Raw genomic sequence first — 21,083 nt, 5'->3', positions numbered from 1 at the left:
ATTCCCCACCCCTTGATCTACCTCAGTTTAGGCCTCAGCCTTGTCCAAGCCAGGGAGTAGACACCCTCAAGCCATCCATCTAACCACAAGCTGTGACTGGGCCAAATCAGCCCATAGAAATCTAAATGTGATCTGATTCTATGAGTGTCACTGTCAGCTTTTAATTATTTATTGAGAGCACTGTATTTATTGTATTTAACCTATTTATTGCTTCACTGTATTTATTGTTCCACAGTATTTATTGTCGCACAATATTTATTGGCTTGCAGTATTTATTGCCTCATAATATTTAATTGCCTGTATGTAATGCACTTATATTTATGCCTTAATTATTTATGATCTCCCCTATTTATTAAATCATTAAGACTGTATTTATTTGACGTACCCTTCCACAGAAAAAGCCTTGTATATGGTGATTGTGTTATTATTTATTTAATCAGCAACTAAGAGAAAAAGAAGATAAACAGAGATATTTTCATAATTTTTACGGTGTAGAGTCGTTTTTGGGACGGATGCACGCATGGTTATTGTATGGGTATGACGTATGCTTAGCACGGTGCCTGATTCCTGACCACTCGAGCCAAGCTACCACTGTGTATGTCTGGAGAGACCCCGTTACCACCACCCTTTCCGGTGTGGGAGTGGAGTATTTCCAACATAATTGGTGTTCAGCGGTGGGATAGAGCTGTGCCTACGTATACTCAACAATAACTGTGGGTAGTCCATAGGCCTACACCGGGAGTTTTCTCAAAGCGGCCTTCCTAATTGTGAGTTTTTGTTTTTCCAAATTTACTCTGGTGGTGGGAGGAGGTATTATATAAGGTACCCCCCTGCATAGTTACTGCAAATAACTGTCCTCTGACCTGAGTGGGCAAGATGGAGTTTGTACTGGAGAATTTAGAAACGTACACTGTGGCCCAACTCAGGGAGTTTTGTCAGCGGGAGGGGGTGTATTGTCCCCCAGGAGCAAAGAAGGGTGCACTCCAAACCAGCTTAAGGGCTTGGGGGGAGGCACGCCGAGAAAGCAAGGCTGAGGAGGAGGACAGGGATAGAGAGCCCGACAGTGAGGGAGCTGGTTTGTACCAACCTGAGGTGGGGAACCTGTTAGCGGGGCCCAGGACACTTTCCAGGAAGGGCAGCAGTGCCTCTAGCGGTGGCTTGTCTGAAGTGGAGTTAACAGACCGGAGGGAGAAAAGACAGCTCACATGGGACTTAGCAAGGCTGGAGAAAGAGAAGGAGGAACAGAGGATGGCTCATGAGATAAGGCTGAAAGAGATAGATCTTCAGATCCTGAGAATCGGGGCACACCCTGTACCTAACGGTGGCAGCGAAGAACGAGAGTACACCAGGGAACCCAAACCCTACCTGCCAAAGGACATAGTAGCTAGCTATGGGGTGGGTGACGATATCGCCAAGTGGCTAGCGGCCTATGAGGTCTCGTTAAGGGCCCATGGGGTTCCAGAGAAGCACTGGGGAGGGGGATTGTACAAGTACATGCCTCCAGCTGGTAGGGATGCATTATTGGCCCTCGAGGAGGATGAGCAGACCCACTACCCCACCATGAAACTGGCGCTCATAAGAAAGTTTGGACTAACACCCGAAAAGTACAGACAGAAGTTCAGGGGTAGTCACAAACTGGGCACACAGAATTGGGTGGACTTCCTGGACTATGCAAAGAAGGCACTAGAGGGTTGGATTCAGGGCAGTGAAGCGAGGAACTACGAGGGGTTGTTTGATCTAGTACTGAAGGAACACCTGCTCGAGAAATGTTTCCCTGAACTGCGTCAACACCTGGTGGATAGCAAGCTGACCAGTCCCCGGAAGCTTGCTGAGGAGGCGGACATTTAGGCTAGTACCCTGGTGTCCACAAGGGGGACTGGAGGGGATACTCAAAAGGCCGGACAGGGCGCCCCTCAGAAGAAAGAGGGAGGGGAAAAGAAAAAGGAGTTCTCCAAAGGCCCCCAAAATAACTTCCAAGGGATGGGAACAGGATTCACCCCTAGGGCTAACCCACCCCGAAACCCTAATCCTGGCCAGAGTCAGCAGCCAAGGGTTGTCCATTGCTACGAGTGCGGTGGCGTTGGACACTATAAGGGAGATCCGAAGTGCCTGAAACGACCACCCCCTCCCATTGGAGGAAAGACCCCCGGAGTAGCTAGTGCAGTGCTCGGGGAGGAGATGCCCTTAACTAAGGGAAGGGAGTGGGCGGGTGTCACTTTAGTGTCCCTGGGAGAACGGGAGATGGTTCCTAAGATCCAGGTGCCCGCAAATACCGTAAAGTATGGGCAGTGGGTCACCATCAACGGCCAAAGAGGGGAGGCTCTGAGAGACACAGGAGCCAGTATGACTATGGTACGTAGTCAACTGGTGTCTCCAGAGCAGGTAATTCCCGATGTACTCCACCCAGCCGCGATGGCTGACGGCAGAACAGGCCACTATCCAGTGGCCAAGGTTCCCTTTGAATGGGGGGGGGTTGCAGGTTCACTTCGAGTTGCCGTAAGCCCTGCCATGCCAGTCGATTGTCTACTGGGGAATGACATGGAGCACAATGCTTGGAAGGAGGTGGAATACCGGACTCATACTGAGATGCTGGGTACACCTGACTGGGCCTGTGTGAGCACAGGGTCCGCGACTACCCGGAGAGGGAGTTCGTTTCGGCTGGAGCCTGGAACAAAGGCCCAGCCAGCTGCCAGTCAAGGGAAGAACCGAGGACAGGAGGAGCCTGCCTCGGCGTCCACACCCCGTAGGACGGATAGGCCACCGGAGGTGGTGGACCAGGAGCCTGCGGTGGGGGACGTTACCAAACTGGAGGACCTACCCATCCCGGCCGAGTGGCACGTGGAGGGAGGCCCGTCCAGGGAGGAATTCTGCCAGGGCCAGAGGGAGTGCCCTACCCTTGAGGGGCTAAGGCGTCAGGCCCAAGCCCAGGCAGCAGGGAACGTTGAAGGGAACTACAGTGTTTACTGGGAGGATGGCCTCCTCTACAGTGAACCCAAGGCACCCCTACACGGATCGTCACGAGCCTTGGTAGTCCCTCAACGTTATCGAGCCTTCCTTCTGGAGTTGGCTCACGAGATCCCATTGGCAGGACACCTTGGGCAAGACAAGACCTTCGCCCGTCTTGTCCCACACTTTTATTGGCCTCAAATGAAAGTGTCGTCCGATACCTACTGCCGGACATGTGTGTCTTGCCAAGCCAGTGGGAAAACAGGGGTGAAGCTGAAAGCTCCCCTGGAACCACTTCCTGTCGTTAGCACCCCCTTTGAAAGGGTGGGCATCGACATTGTGGGTCCATTAGATCCGCCTACGTCAGCTGGTCACAGGTTTATCCTAGTTTTGGTGGATCATGCCACACGGTACCCAGAGGCAATACCTCTGAGGACCATAACAGCACCTGTTGTGGCTAGGGCCCTGATGGGAATCTTTACCCGAGTGGGTTTTCCCAAGGAAGTTGTGTCCGACAGGGGGACCAACTTCATGTCAGCGTACATGCGGGCGATGTGGAAGGAGTGTGGAGTGACCTACCGGTTCACAACTCCTTACCACCCCCAGACCAATGGTCTGGTGGAGAGGTTTAACAAAACCTTGAAAGGCATGATCAGAAGTCTGCCTGAAAGCCTGCGGAGGAAATGGGACGTCCATCTAACCACAAGCTGTGACTGGGCCAAATCAGCCCATAGAAATCTAAATGTGATCTGATTCTATGAGTGTCACTGTCAGCTTTTAATTATTTATTGAGAGCACTGTATTTATTGTATTTAACCTATTTATTGCTTCACTGTATTTATTGTTCCACAGTATTTATTGTCGCACAATATTTATTGGCTTGCAGTATTTATTGCCTCATAATATTTAATTGCCTGTATGTAATGCACTTATATTTATGCCATAATTATTTATGATCTCCCCTATTTATTAAATCATTAAGACTGTATTTATTTGACGTACCCTTCCACAGAAAAAGCCTTGTATATGGTGATTGTGTTATTATTTATTTAATCAGCAACTAAGAGAAAAAGAAGATAAACAGAGATATTTTCATAATTTTTACGGTGTAGAGTCGTTTTTGGAACGGATGCACGCATGGTTATTGTATGGGTATGACGTATGCTTAGCACGGTGCCTGATTCCTGACCACTCGAGCCAAGCTACCACTGTGTATGTCTGGAGAGACCCCGTTACCACCACCCTTTCCGGTGTGGGAGTGGAGTATTTCCAACATAATTGGTGTTCAGCGGTGGGATAGAGCTGTGCCTACGTATACTCAACAATAACTGTGGGTAGTCCATAGGCCTACACCGGGAGTTTTCTCAAAGCGGCCTTCCTAATTGTGAGTTTTTGTTTTTCCAAATTTACTCTGGTGGTGGGAGGAGGTATTATATAAGGTACCCCCCTGCATAGTTACTGCAAATAACTGTCCTCTGACCTGAGTGGGCAAGATGGAGTTTGTACTGGAGAATTTAGAAACGTACACTGTGGCCCAACTCAGGGAGTTTTGTCAGCGGGAGGGGGTGTATTGTCCCCCAGGAGCAAAGAAGGGTGCACTCCAAACCAGCTTAAGGGCTTGGGGGGAGGCACGCCGAGAAAGCAAGGCTGAGGAGGAGGACAGGGATAGAGAGCCCGACAGTGAGGGAGCTGGTTTGTACCAACCTGAGGTGGGGAACCTGTTAGCGGGGCCCAGGACACTTTCCAGGAAGGGCAGCAGTGCCTCTAGCGGTGGCTTGTCTGAAGTGGAGTTAACAGACCGGAGGGAGAAAAGACAGCTCACATGGGACTTAGCAAGGCTGGAGAAAGAGAAGGAGGAACAGAGGATGGCTCATGAGATAAGGCTGAAAGAGATAGATCTTCAGATCCTGAGAATCGGGGCACACCCTGTACCTAACGGTGGCAGCGAAGAACGAGAGTACACCAGGGAACCCAAACCCTACCTGCCAAAGGACATAGTAGCTAGCTATGGGGTGGGTGACGATATCGCCAAGTGGCTAGCGGCCTATGAGGTCTCGTTAAGGGCCCATGGGGTTCCAGAGCAGTACTGGGGAGGGGGATTGTACAAGTACATGCCTCCAGCTGGTAGGGATGCATTATTGGCCCTCGAGGAGGATGAGCAGACCCACTACCCCACCATGAAACTGGCGCTCATAAGAAAGTTTGGACTAACACCCGAAAAGTACAGACAGAAGTTCAGGGGTAGTCACAAACTGGGCACACAGAATTGGGTGGACTTCCTGGACTATGCAAAGAAGGCACTAGAGGGTTGGATTCAGGGCAGTGAAGCGAGGAACTACGAGGGGTTGTTTGATCTAGTACTGAAGGAACACCTGCTCGAGAAATGTTTCCCTGAACTGCGTCAACACCTGGTGGATAGCAAGCTGACCAGTCCCCGGAAGCTTGCTGAGGAGGCGGACATTTGGGCTAGTACCCGGGTGTCCACAAGGGGGACTGGAGGGGATACTCAAAAGGCCGGACAGGGCGCCCCTCAGAAGAAAGAGGGAGGGGAAAAGAAAAAGGAGTTCTCCAAAGGCCCCCAAAATAACTTCCAAGGGATGGGAACAGGATTCACCCCTAGGGCTAACCCACCCCGAAACCCTAATCCTGGCCAGAGTCAGCAGCCAAGGGTTGTCCATTGCTACGAGTGCGGTGGCGTTGGACACTATAAGGGAGATCCGAAGTGCCTGAAACGACCATCCCCTCCCATTGGAGGAAAGACCCCCGGAGTAGCTAGTGCAGTGCTCGGGGAGGAGATGCCCTTAACTAAGGGAAGGGAGTGGGCGGGTGTCACTTTAGTGTCCCTGGGAGAACGGGAGATGGTTCCTAAGATCCAGGTGCCCGCAAATACCGTAAAGTATGGGCAGTGGGTCACCATCAACGGCCAAAGAGGGGAGGCTCTGAGAGACACAGGAGCCAGTATGACTATGGTACGTAGTCAACTGGTGTCTCCAGAGCAGGTAATTCCCGATGTACTCCACCCAGCCGCGATGGCTGACGGCAGAACAGGCCACTATCCAGTGGCAGAGGTTCCCTTTGAATGGGGGGGGGTTGCAGGTTCACTTCGAGTTGCCGTAAGCCCTGCCATGCCAGTCGATTGTCTACTGGGGAATGACATGGAGCACAATGCTTGGAAGGAGGTGGAATACCGGACTCATACTGAGATGCTGGGTACACCTGACTGGGCCTGTGTGAGCACAGGGTCCGCGACTACCCGGAGAGGGAGTTCGTTTCGGCTGGAGCCTGGAACAAAGGCCCAGCCAGCTGCCAGTCAAGGGAAGAACCGAGGACAGGAGGAGCCTGCCTCGGCGTCCACACCCCGTAGGACGGATAGGCCACCGGAGGTGGTGGACCAGGAGTCTGCGGTGGGGGACGTTACCAAACTGGAGGACCTACCCATCCCGGCCGAGTGGCACGTGGAGGGAGGCCCGTCCAGGGAGGAATTCTGCCAGGGCCAGAGGGAGTGCCCTACCCTTGAGGGGCTAAGGCATCAGGCCCAAGCCCAGGCAGCAGGGAACGTTGAAGGGAACTACAGTGTTTACTGGGAGGATGGCCTCCTCTACAGTGAACCCAAGGCACCCCTACACGGATCGTCACGAGCCTTGGTAGTCCCTCAACGTTATCGAGCCTTCATTCTGGAGTTGGCTCACGAGATCCCATTGGCAGGACACCTGGGGCAAGACAAGATCTTCGCCCGTCTTGTCCCACACTTTTATTGGCCTCAAATGAAAGTGTCGTCCGATACCTACTGCCGGACATGTGTGTCTTGCCAAGCCAGTGGGAAAACAGGGGTGAAGCTGAAAGCTCCCCTGGAACCACTTCCTGTCGTTAGCACCCCCTTTGAAAGGGTGGGCATCGACATTGTGGGTCCGTTAGATCCGCCTACGTCAGCTGGTCACAGGTTTATCCTGGTTTTGGTGGATCATGCCACACGGTACCCAGAGGCAATACCTCTGAGGACCATAACAGCACCTGTTGTGGCTAGGGCCCTGATGGGAATCTTTACCCGAGTGGGTTTTCCCAAGGAAGTTGTGTCCGACAGGGGGACCAACTTCATGTCAGCGTACATGCGGGCGATGTGGAAGGAGTGTGGAGTGACCTACCGGTTCACAACTCCTTACCACCCCCAGACCAATGGTCTGGTGGAGAGGTTTAACAAAACCTTGAAAGGCATGATCAGAAGTCTGCCTGAAAGCCTGCGGAGGAAATGGGACGTCCTCCTACCCTGTCTACTCTTTTCTTACAGGGAAGTGCCACAGAAGGGAGTGGGCTTCAGCCCCTTCGAGCTTTTATATGGGCACCCTGTACGTGGACCTCTCAACCTGGTGAGAGACGGATGGGAAAGAACTCCCAGAAAGCTTCCCCAGGACGTGGTGAGCTACATGCTGGCCTTCCGGAGCCAAATGGCTAAATTGTGGAAGCAAGCTTCTGACAACTTGGAAGCCAGCCAAGCAGTGATGAAGGCGTGGTATGACCACAATGCTCACCCGGTGGAGTTGGAGCCTGGCCAGAAGGTGTGGGTGATCGAACCAGGAGAGCTTAGTGCCCTCCAGGATCGCTGGTCAGGACCCTTTGAGGTGTTGGAGAAGAAGGGTAAGGCTACCTACTTGGTGGACCTGAAGACCCCTCGTCAGCCCCTACGGGTGCTGCACGCCAACCGCCTCAAACCCCACCACGAGAGGCCCGAAGTCATCTTGATGATGGTGACTGACGGAGCAGAGGACGCGGAAAGCGAGCCTCTCCCAGATTTGTTTGCGTCTCAAGAGAAGGATGGGTCGGTGGAGGGAGTGATTCTCTCCCCATCTCTAACTCCTGAACAGCAGGAGGACTGCCGCCAGGTCCTGGGACAGTACTCTTCGTTGTTCTCCCTTGTCCCGGGTAGGACTCACCTGTGCGTCCATGACGTGGACACAGGAGACAGCCCACCTGTGAAGTCCAAGATCTACCGGATGTCAGACAAGGTGAAGGCCAGCATTCACAGTGAAGTCACTAAGATGCTGGAGCTAGGAGTGATCGAACCTTCTAGCAGCCCCTGGTCCAGTCCGGTGGTACTAGTACCAAAAGCTGCACCACCGGGTGCCCAACCGGAACTGAGGTTCTGTGTGGACTACCGGGGACTGAATTCAGTGACCAAAACTGATGCTCATCCGATCCCTAGGGCGGATGAATTGATTGACCGGCTGGGAGCTGCCCAATATCTAAGTACCTTTGACCTTACTTCTGGGTACTGGCAGATCTCTTTGACTGATGGAGCAAGGGAAAGGTCAGCCTTCTCCACGCCCAATGGCTACTACCAGTTCTGTGTGATGCCCTTTGGGCTCAAGAACGCACCTGCCACGTTTCAGCGCCTGGTAAACCAGATCCTCACCGGAATGGAGAGTTTCTCTGCTGCTTATCTGGATGACATAGCCGTCTTCAGTAACAGCTGGGAGGATCACTTGCGTCACCTGCAAGCTGTTCTCCAGGCCCTGAGACAAGCTGGATTGACGATCAAGGCCAGCAAGTGCCAGATCGGGCAGGGGTCGGTAGTGTACCTTGGACACTTGGTGGGTAGGGGAGCGGTGCAACCCCTCCAGGCGAAGATCGAGGCCATCATGGCCTGGGAACCCCCCAAGACACAGACTGAGGTCCGAGCTTTTCTGGGCCTCACGGGATACTACCGCCGCTTCGTGAAGGGGTACGGTACCATCGTAGCCCCCCTCACGGAGCTCACGTCCAAGAAACAACCTCGACGGGTAGTCTGGACGGAGGCTTGTCAGCAGGCCTTTGTGAGACTGAAGAAAGCCATGTGCGAGGCCCCGGTCTTAAGGGCCCCAGACTTTTCCAAGGAGTTCATTGTCCAGACGGATGCATCAGAACATGGCATTGGGGCAGTGTTATCGCAACTCAATGAAGAGGGTCTGGATCAACCCGTGGTCTTCCTATCCCGGAGACTACTTCCCAGGGAACAGAAGTGGAGTGCAATAGAGCGTGAAGCCTTTGCAGTGGTATGGGCTCTGAAGAAGTTGCGGCCATACCTGTTTGGCTCGCACTTCCTGGTTCAGACCGACCACAGACCCCTTCGTTGGCTGATGCAGATGAAGGGGGAGAATCCCAAGTTGTTGAGGTGGTCTATTTCCCTACAGGGAATGGACTTTCAGGTGGAACATCGGCCTGGAGTGGACCACGCCAATGCAGACGGTCTCTCAAGGTATTTCCGCCTTAGTGATGAGAACTCCCAAGGGGTTGGGTAGCTCTCCCCACTTTCAGCTGGGGGGGACGCGTGTTAGACCTGTCAGCCCTTTGGGTGGTCCCTCCTCTCCATTATTTATTTTGTCCCACTTTTGCCTCAGGCCCTGTTAGTATTTTTCCTTTTTGGGAACCACCAGACTTTTTTGTATTGATGCAGATTCAGGGAGCCATTTTATCTACCCCTGGAACTTCTGTCTGAGGGCCTGGAGCACAAAATGGTGGCCACCTGTGACATCATCAGAGCCCACTGGAACCTACTAGAACCTTCTGCAACATTCTGGAGCCCTGTGACAGTTGGAGGCGGTTTAGAATGTTGAGAAGCTAAGACAGAGAGTTGGCAGTTGGAGCTGGCAGTTGGCACCTGACTGGTGAAGAGAGAGCAGCAGAAACCTGAAGGAGGAAGGAGTGAGGCAGCAGGGGTGGAAACTTGTGCCTGGAGTGGGGTCCATAAACCCACCCTTGATACTAGTCCCTACTGACTGAGCCCAGCCTGGAGCCCTGTGTGGGAAGAAGCAAGAAAAACCATCTTAAGGACCTGGACAGCAGGAACAGGCCTTAGAAGCAAAGAACAGCAAAGTCCTGACCTGATTATTGGTTTTCCTGGAGTCCGACGTCGAGAAGCCTAGAGACCCGGAGCCCGAGGTGGAGAAGCGGCGCTGACTGGAAAAGCAGACGTCGTACCCGGAGCCGCCAGAGGTCGAGAGAGGGCGCCGACGGAGGTCGTAGAGAGTACCAGAGGTCGAGGAGGAAGTCACCCGAGGTCGAGTGAGCGGCGTCGACGGGGGAGTGAAGTCCGCCCTCCGGAGTCGCCGGAGACCGAGGTGAAGCGTGCCGGAGGTCGGGAGTGGAGATCGCACTCCGGAGTCGCCGGAACCTGAGGAGAGGAGCACCGGAGGTCAGGAGTGGAGGTCGCACTCCGGAGTCGCCAGAACCTGAGGAGAGGAGCACCGGAGGTCGGGAGTGGGGATCGCACTCCGGAGCCGCCAGAAGTCGACATCGAGTCAAGGCCGGCCGACGTCATCGAACCTGAGGTCGCCATCGGACCGGAGCCGCCTGAAGTCGACATCGAGCCAAGACTGCCCGACGTCATCGAACCGGAGGTCGAGATCGAGCCGAGGCCGCCGACATCGAACCGGAACCGCCTACCGGCGTCGTCAAGAACTGACATTGCGCCGAGGCCGCCGACATCGAACCGGAACCGCCTCACGGCGTCGACACGACTCCAGCGGCGTCGGAGCTTCAGAAAAAGGGCAGTAAGTGGAATAGAGGGCGCCTAAGGCCCTGTGGAATCCTGAGAGACTACCCTAGGGGCTAGAGAGGTGCTGGAACCAGCTTGATTGTGCCAGGGGTGAGCTGAGACTAATTCAGAGGGGTTGTGTAGAGTGAGGGAGCCAGGTCTCTAGAATTCCCCACCCCTTGATCTACCTCAGTTTAGGCCTCAGCCTTGTCCAAGCCAGGGAGTAGACACCCTCAAGCCATCCATCTAACCACAAGCTGTGACTGGGCCAAATCAGCCCATAGAAATCTAAATGTGATCTGATTCTATGAGTGTCACTGTCAGCTTTTAATTATTTATTGAGAGCACTGTATTTATTGTATTTAACCTATTTATTGCTTCACTGTATTTATTGTTCCACAGTATTTATTGTCGCACAATATTTATTGGCTTGCAGTATTTATTGCCTCATAATATTTAATTGCCTGTATGTAATGCACTTATATTTATGCCTTAATTATTTATGATCTCCTCTATTTATTAAATCATTAAGACTGTATTTATTTGACGTACCCTTCCACAGAAAAAGCCTTGTATATGGTGATTGTGTTATTATTTATTTAATCAGCAACTAAGAGAAAAAGAAGATAAACAGAGATATTTTCATAATTTTTACGGTGTAGAGTCGTTTTTGGAACGGATGCACGCATGGTTATTGTATGGGTATGACGTATGCTTAGCACGGTGCCTGATTCCTGACCACTCGAGCCAAGCTACCACTGTGTATGTCTGGAGAGACCCCGTTACCACCACCCTTTCCGGTGTGGGAGTGGAGTATTTCCAACAGGAAGTTTAAGGCTGGGCAAGGGGGTTTTATTACCAAGTCAAATTGTCAGTTTAAAACTTCATTCAGGCTGCAATTTTAGACCTGGGACATAGTTTAAGGGGATACTTAAGTGGGTTCCACACTAAGTGCTGCAGGCCCACTGGTAACATTTAATTTAGGACCTATGTATATGGTATATCAATTTACTAGGGACTCATAAGTACATTAAATATACCAAACAGGTATAAGACAATTTTACCATGTTTAAAGGAGAGAGCATAAGCAATTTAGCACTTGTTCGCGGTGGTAAAGTAAACAGAGCCCTAAGTCCAACTAAAACAAATGAGAAAAATAGGAGGGTGACGGCAAAGTGTTTGAGCATGACCCTGCAAAGGAGGCCAAATGCAACAATACACGAATGAGACTAGAATGCATTAGGAGATAAGCAGGGAAAAAAAGCTAGATTTTGTTGAAAGAAAGCACTCTCCACCATTATGTGTTCCCAATCATTCCCCAGGTTGCAGATTACTGCTGAAGGTATTTGGCCCATGTTGGGAGAGCCTTTCCTTTACGCAGTCACCGCCGGCTATTTGTTATTTCTATTTTAGGCCTGGCAGACTGTACACGCTTCCACCTTCATTGCATTATCTGGGAGTGATGAAGTGCTGTCGAGAAGTGTGTATTATGGCTCATTAGTCTGATACATTTCATTTAAAAGGCAGGCTTCGAATCCGTCTAATATTCTATTTATGGAACTAGCAACCACAATAGGAAAATAGTGATCATTTCACTTAACATGAAGCAAATATTTTCATACGGCCTACCTGAGATTTTTAAACCTGCCCATGAAATTTTAATCCACAGAGAGCCTTGAGACACCATGCTTCACATTAGGCTCACAGTCACTGAGATGCCTCTGGGTAGCTAAATAATTAAAGAGTGCAGCTCAGTCATCGAACTTTAAAAGACCACAATGGTGACTGCGTGCTGTGCATTATTCTGCGCCCAAGTTGCAGAAGCCACAGTTTCCTATATATACACGTTTTACTCCTTTTTGATATTTTATAAATATATGCTCTGTTAAAATGTACTATTTATGTCACGGCATGTACATTTCTCCCTAAATCACTCTAATCAAACCTGTTTATAATTTGCTTTGAGTTGAATGAAGTAAATGTTAAGTGTCAAACCCTAACCTCCCGATATTCATATAGTCATTCTACTACTTCCCTTTAGTTTTTAAACCTAGAATCGCCAATTACGATAAAAAAATCAAAATAAAGTCATATGACCAAAAAATTAAAATCTTGCAGTCTTGGTGGCTCTGCATCCTTCCTGTATACTCCCATGCAAAGACAATGGGCCTTTCACTGGTTCCAAGTCACAGTGGTGGTCCAATCGACCTAAATAGAGGGTGTTGGGGACAACTGTTGCTTAATTTGTGTCAATAAGAGCACTACAATCAATGGGATGTAGAAAGGAAGTGCCCTGTAAATCACAAACATTGTAGCTTTCAGCTAGCTGCCCAATCCCTGGTCATCTCCCATTTAGATTATGAAAGTGCTACTGTGGCAGGCCTGCCCAAAGTAGGGCTAGCCCCACTACTAGCCTCATTTAATTCAACTGCGTGTCTCCTCACAGGATCCAAGAGATTCGACCACAATGCCCCTGACCTCAACGATATAAATTGTATCCCGTTTGAAGCTAGAATCCAGTTGAAGATAGCTTGCATGACTCATAAGTCCATCCACCACTGCACATCTGTCTACCTATCTACAAACCGTGAACTGTTGGGTGGTTCTAACTCCCTGCTGCTGAAGCCACAGTAGTTTAAACAAAAATTCTTTCAACCACTCCTTCTCTGGTATAGCCCCAAGAATATGGAATGCACTGCCCCCAGAAGTTAGGACAAACCCCTCTTCTGCCTTCTTCAAACAAGATGTAATAAAGCTTCTCCTGAATGGGTTCTTCCACTAGTTATTTTTAGTCACTCTGCTTGATCTTTGTCACATGGTCTTACCCGGATCATTAATCCACCAAGCCGCTGCTGTTTACTGTATTTGTTTCTGCATTTTGCATTGTTCCCTATATTTCCGTCCTTGCATTTTACCTGCATTTTGCCTCTTGTGAATGATCTGACTGATATATGTACAGCACTCAGATTATGATTTACTGTATCTGTTTCTGTGTTTTTCGTTGCTCCCTACCTTTCTTTCTTGCATTTTAGCTGCATTTTACCTGTTATATTTGACCTGAATGCTATATGTTCAGTGGTCCGATACCCAGAAGGGTACTGTTTGCACTTTATTAAAGTCTGCAAATAAATAAAAATAAATAAAATCATCTCCCTCTCTGTAAAAACACTGAGAATATTTCTGTTTTCCTTAACATAGCTGTCACATGCCATTACAGCTACCCAGTGTAAGCAGCTCTCCTTGCTCACTCTACACTGTTTAGCACTCATTGCTCATTTACGATTTGAAACCTTGTGTCCTAATCATGGACGCATTTTTGTGTACCTAAATTACTATTTCTGTAGTACTACTTCAAGTTCTCTGAAATGAAATTCACTAGGGTACAGCAGAAATATCTACCCATGCCTGTGTCCTGTGTGTGGAGTTCTCCACCATGTGTGTTGTCTATCAGTAGACTGGCATTGGTAGAACAGTTGTCCCATGAGACTCCTTGAGAAGCGAAAACCTAGTATGTGGCTTGGAGGGCTCTAAAAACGAATTAAAGTTTCAATCATAATAAATCAAAATTAATTTGGAAAAGAAGCACAGAACAAAGTATGTTTCCGTGAAAAATAAATTAAACCAGTTCATATGCAACAAAGAGTTAAATGAGTGATCATAGTGCAGACCACACAGTGCTCACATTGTGAATATATTTATTATATACATAACACAAAATACTATACAATTCCCAGTGGTTGTATACATGATTTCAAACAATTCTCACCAGGGTAGTGTGTCAATCCTTTTGTGTGAACTATACAAGCCAACCAAAAGTGAGGTTTTGCACTTTGGGCAGCACATTTCAGATCGGTGATGGTGTCGTTCTGACCCTGGAAAGTAATATACTGGAGAGATTTGATTTCACCATAAATGATCTAGAGGTCCAGTGATGAATTCCTGAATCGCTAATACATTCCCTATAAAGGTGGTGAAAAATGCATGAAATGGTCCTAATGACAGAATCAGTAGGACTGAGCAGAAGGACTTAGGAATTTCTCCTGTTCCTGTCCCCTTTATATGCAGGTGTGGCAGTGAGATGACTATGTCAAGGAAGGCAACTAGGTTCATTGCTGGATGAGGGTTTAATGGAGGTGAGTCATGCATAACTGAGACCAGCATCCTTGGCCTTTAACTGGTGCAGTGGAGCTCACATTCTATCTAAGCCTCCATGTAACAACATCCCCTCATCCATCAAGACCACTGCTGCAATTTAGGAAAGGGCTGAAGACTCACCTCTTTAAAATAACAGTACTCCACAATTCAATAACCATCCACAACCCAAATACCTATCCCATCACTCGTTGACTGTATGCGTGTATTTGCCTCTGTACAGTGCACCACAGCCTTTTGGCTAGGTTCACACTATAGAAATAACATGTCCATACATACATATATGATAAGGATATTGGCTAGGCACAGGCAGATGAGATACGTTTATATCATATTTGAGCTACAACAATGAAAGATGGGCACAAACAGTACTCATGAGTGTGGTATTGACGGTGATAGCACTGGGGCATTTTGATGTCGGTCCCTGTCAGGACCCTTCCACAACAGGCGGTGGTGTTGCAGCATTTGGTATCTGCAATGCGGCAAACATGAGGTGTGTAGAAATTAAAGTGAGAAGTGGCCAATCCTAGTAAAGTCCAGTTTTTCCAAACAGTGGGTTGTGTTCCTCTTGTGGCTCATAAACTGATCATTGGAGGGTCGGGAAAGTCAGAGCACAAAAAGAAAGATGCCTTTAAAATATGTTTTTATCTTGTCACATTTGGAGTGCTTCGGTGACAGAGGTCAAATGTCAGGCTATGTCTTCTGACAAGTTGCTGCTTATTCTTTTAACATGGAACTGATGTTTACTGTTCTTTCTCTGACTGCAAGTTGAGAGGTGTTTTTAAAAAGAATTATGTGACAATTTTAGGATGTGTGTTTGTTGCAACACACAACAAAAGAAACATATCTGTAAATGAACTGTATGAATTCACCAGTTCCGAAAGCAAATTTGAAGTACTTTTTTTTGTAATTCTGATGTGTTCTTGAAACAGAGATTGTAATAGGCTCAGAATAAAAACAGCCACTTTAGTTGGTGATGCGCAAATTATAAATATTCACAGAAACCCCATTTTTACATATTATCATTTGAGTGCTTTATGCTATATACTATTATCAGTAAAGCTGTGTGTCTGTGCAAAGTTGATGGCCATTTCAATGGAAAATGTGCTGTCTCTAAATGACAATGCGCTACAACACTGCTTTAGCTACATAAAAAAACAAGCATTTGCAATGCAATAGGTCTCGCAGTTACACGAGTTAAAGCTATTGGCATTGTAAATGACAATGCCAATAGGCATTGTTATTTGCAATGTCAATAACTCAAACTCGCGTAAATGCGAGACCTAATGCATTGCAAATGCTTGTTGAGATGGGTGTTGGTTGTAGTTTGACCTACATGTGAGGTGTTGGATAAGGTGTGTAAGATACAAAGAGTGTGAGACTATATGCAATCAGACATACCTGCCATTCTAAGAGGGGTCAGTATCTTAAAGATGAGACCGTCATAAAGTGCAGAGGATGTGGATAGCTGGATTCCACCAAGGACTATGTCGTATGGAGTACACCCAGCACCAACAAAGGCCCAACCTCTAGATGTACTGCTAAACATTCACTCACAAGCTGTATCAGAACCCCTAGAGACACTGGTATGCAGTCAGGTTATATACTGTGCAAAATTATCCACACAGAGGCACCACATGCCTCCTAAGGTCCTAGAAGTTTAGGCTATTGAATTAAAAAAATAAACACATTTAAAGTGAATGTGCATTGCAAAAGTACTCTTGAGGATCGAATTGATAACTTCGCTATCTACTCAGGAATATCCATATCTGTTAGTGTTTGCATACAAGAATGACATTGCACTGTATTATCAAAACAAGTGTGTCCATCATGTTCCACACTGTCTAAAGCCAATGGCAAATTATTATGATAACCACCAACTATGAAAATGCTTTACATTTAAATTACTTCCATTTGCTCTTGGGCCACTTCATGGGAATCAGTGCTTGAAGCAAACCTGCCTTCCAATACATAAGCCTGTTCAATGTAAAGTGTTAATGATAAAAAGACCAGCAAATGAATCATGCCATATAGGTGGCACATATTTCACAGAGGGACTTCATCTCTAGACCCTCTGCTCTTATGATACTTTGCTGCACCCTCACCCAGCCCATCAGAGACAGACTGTAGAAAGATTATATTGAAAAGTGTCTAATATGTACGACAGGATCTAGAAAGAAGAATGATGTGTCCGCTACCCTGAAAGTCAGTAAATTATTCCTAGAGGAGTAAATACTTGAATTCAAAGCCAGATAATTAATAATGATCGGTGGAAATGTGGAATACTTACTAAAGTCTCAGTCCTTAGCAGTCATGCGGCCTACATTCTGGTCTATCATTATTGCCCGCTATGCTACTTCAGAACAACCTTGTGCTAATGAGACTTTGCATCAGAGAGGTACCTCTTGACATATGTGGTGCACTTACTGCATTACAATGATAAACAGTGAAGGGGGAATGATTGCAAATGTCGCAGTCACTTGTGCTAATTTGCAGTCCATTGTTTTTTACTTCCTATATCATTTCAAACAGGGACCATGCCTCACCAAACCAAACTTGGTTCTGCCACTGTAGGAACTGCTCAATTCAAACTGGCAGTCCAAGCCCTCTGGGAACGAAAACACAAGTAACCATTGGCCAAGTTCGGCCTTGTTGGGACTTGTTATTGGGGTGCAGCTGAAGTCGTATGGCAAAATCTTGGATTTGCATATTACATTTACGGCATTACACTGAAACACAGAAGTGAGGGATGGAACACTTTGTTAAGTCTCAGCCACTTCCAATTACTTTGGGATGCGTTTCAGTCTTTAATTTTTGCCAGTCCAGGCAGTGGCAAGCCTTATAAAAATCAGACTTGGTCCTTCTCCAGTCGAAACACTTCATCCAAAACTCCTAGGCTAGCTCCCCTCCGAATTGAAGCTCAAGCAACCACAGACCTGGTCTAGCATTGTGTTTCAATGTGATGGGCCAAGTGCAACAACTATGCTCAGACTTTGGTATCAAGCTAGCTGTGTCACAGGACTTAAGCTCTGGCCCACACTCTTGAGGCCCAAAAAGAACAAAACTGTCTGGGGCTGTGTATGTTCTTATATAGGGGGAGCTTGTCTGGCACTTCAAGCTGACTGTTCCTGTTGGAGCAGGACCATGTTTGATTTGTACCTAGGTGAACCCTGTCTGGAGTGGCATGGTGGGGAAAGAAGATGGGCTCAAGTGCAGTTTTTAGTGATTGGCTGTGGCTCCAGTAAGAAGGAATGAGCAGAATGCTGAAGGTGTTGCCATTGGTGGAGTCTAGATTTAGCTGTCACAAAGTTTAGAGTTGATTGATAAATGGTCATGTGCTTGATGAACAGTGATGTGAAAAGCACTCTGCTTCAAATCAGCAACTAGTTTGTGTCAGTGTGTTGCACTGACTTGGCATCGTACTAGAAGTCTGGTGAAGACCTGAACTGCAGCATTTTGAACGAGTTGTAACTTATTTTTTAGTTATGCATGGGAGCCTAGGTAAAGACTGCCCTAGCTAAGGCTAAACTGTACTAATGCATTAACAACCACACTTGGTGATCAGGGTGGATAAATGGTAGTATCCTTTTTGAAGAAAAATAGTGCTGGAAACTTTGGCCACCTTGGTTTCTAGGGACAGGTCATCTTTGATGTAGATTCCTACGTTGCACTACTGTTTTGATTGCTTTTGGTGAGGGTTGTTGAGGGGAGCCCCATACAGTTAGCCACAGGTTTGAGTTTCAGTTGTGCAAACATTGCTTGTGTTAAGGGGTGCCTTCTTTGCAGGAGTGAACTTTAGAACGGTGGACTGACACCCAGCAGGATACCTGTGGTAAGCAGTCAGTTATTGTAGTTCCTCCTTCTTTCCCAGCTGAGGTTCCCTCCATTTGAGAGAGACCAAAAACATTTGGGCGTTGTCCTCATACATGTAGAACTGCACCCCATAAGGTGGAGCAATGTAGCCATAGCAGCATGTCGATGTATGTAAATGGTGCCACTGTTCACCATTGAGGGACACCACGATTAACTGTCTTGGGTTCTAAGGTTTGTGGTGGTAAAGTCTCCTGCCTCGTCAGCCACCATAGGCTCTTTCATAAATGGGCAACGGGGCAGCACGAGGTGTAAACAGAAATCTTGCTGTTTTGAGACAACCCCCTCTCTCCCCTAGATAAGGGTGTTTGTATTGAAAGGATCCAGAGGGAATAATAAAAGTGCGGCCGAACTGGACTTTTAATGTGTGAATTATGAAGCAGGAACTCGCTAACTGGGATGAATAGAGTGGAAGTGGCAAGTGATAAGACAAAGCAGAGGCTATTCCAGTGTATTTGTGTGCGAGAGAAGGTTTGTTTACATTGTTCCTCGGTCCTGTCCTGGCCTGCCGAGCAGAGCGGCCCTGCTGAGTTTGGCAGAGTGCTGCTGGCTGTGGCTTTGATCACCGAGTCCAAGCTTTGCGAGCAGAGCTGCCGTCACATTGACGCACTCCTGCGCAGTGATGGGTCCCTAATGTGGGCTGCTTTCACTTTGAATCCCCGGTTACGTAACGCTGTCATAATCATCAGACGCCTGATATCATCAAATGGAAAATATTGAATATACAAACTTCTTCTGAACTGGGAGATGTACAGATTTAAATTAATTAATCAAGATGTAAAGTAGGGAAATGCATTTTTTCTGTGAAGACTTATTTAAGACATGAAAAAAGCATCCTGCATCACGCCAAGAGTATACCGTGCAGTGCTCGTCAACAATTAAGGTGGGGGGATGGGGGAGAGTAGCGGGAGTTCTGATAAACTGGTGTGAAATAGCAGCAGGGAAGGGGGTGGAGAGGGGCTACGAGGGAGAGCGATGTAAAGCCATATGGCTGCTTTGCGCGTGTGCACGCCTCGTGCACTGTAGCTCTATACCAGGGGAAGCACTTTCAAAAACTCACTTACAAAATGTCTCAAAGAGACAGCTTTCACTGTCTCAGCGAGACCTAATTAACCCTTCTCAAATCCATTAAAGGTAGGTGGGCCGCAAAAGTTTGTTGTTCTAAAAAGTGGGCTGTGGTTAAAAAATGTGTGGGAACCACTTGTATGGTTCATACTCACTCTACAAGGGTGTAAAGCTGTGTTGGAGCTGCATGGATTGGAATTCCCATTCAAATTGGAAGATGTTTGCTTTTTTGAGCACGGCGTGACATGAATGGGGAGACAGTATCTCGTTGATAGATAAAAATTTGTTTTTTTCCACCTGTTTTGAAGTTGGGATTCTTTGTAACAGTCTGGTCACACAGCAGGTCAAGGTGCCTGATAGAGATGGTCACTCAATAAGGGGGGGGGGATCTAGGTCCCACACTAGTGTACTTGTCACTTCTATTGTTGATGACTCATCTTTCACCTGCCACCTCTTCTCCTAGAATTTATTTTTGAGACCCCTTTGTGAGATGCATACCCCCACCCTCACTTATGCATTCTCTCTGTCTGTGATCTGTCACATGGCCCTTCTGAGGGTGGGCGGAGGCTGGTCATGCTGTAGTTCTCTGTAGTGATCCACTACAAGGTCTCTCCTCCTCAATGACATTCCTCTTCTTGTTGAGTTGGATAGTCTGGTACAAGGTGGTTGCATGCAGTGTGTGGTTTTACATTGTCTCACAGCATAAATGGAGAAAGCAAGACCACAAGGTATGGGTAGGATATGTATGGCTCCAATGTTAATGTTTGTCAGGAATACGTGAATTTTTCCACAGATGATGGCAGTTTGCCTATTTTTCCGTTCATATTTCTGCTCAGCATGTACCTTTTGTTAATCTTCACTTATCTGAGTATACATAAAATACACCTGTAAAGTTACTGATAGTAACTTTATAGTTCCTAGAAGACACTTTACAGTTTCTAGTTACAACCCAAAAACTAATGTAAAGGTTGGGGACACATATATTTAGATTTGCGTATGAATCTTCAGATGCTGAAATGCAGCTAGGCAGAGGTTTACCTGGGCATAGATGGACATTCAGATGTGCAAAGATCTACCAATGATTACCTTTTGTATATCAGGCCCCATATGTCAATGTGTTTGTGCAATGTTGTTACGATAGAGAATTATGTTTACGAATAACTTGGTTAGTAAGACTAAAAAAGGGAGTGCAGCAAATTTGTGTGTTTGCTGAAATAAAGTTTTGCTATTAACAGCAATGATTATAAACCAATTGTGCATTCTTTTTGTACCAAAGAGAAAGTCATATGTTTTTTTCTGTATGTTGTGATCACTTTGGAAGGGTATTTTTCTTACTGTACATTTGACATGACGTACAAACAAAAAGAGAAAATTGTGTATTCGATTATATGGTTGCAAAAGCTATGCAATGCATTTTTTATATGACTAGCACAAAGGAGTTGTGTATGTTTGTGGAAAATCTTCCTTTTCTTCATGGTGACCCCAGATGTTGTGCCTTTTTCTGGACACTTTGTTGATCATAGAACTCTGTCACTTCTGCTAA

The sequence above is a fragment of the Triturus cristatus genome, chromosome 10 (genome assembly GCF_964204655.1).
Source record: "Triturus cristatus chromosome 10, aTriCri1.1, whole genome shotgun sequence".
Lineage (NCBI taxonomy): Eukaryota > Metazoa > Chordata > Amphibia > Caudata > Salamandridae > Triturus > Triturus cristatus.
Note: the sequence above shows the minus strand (reverse complement) of the source record.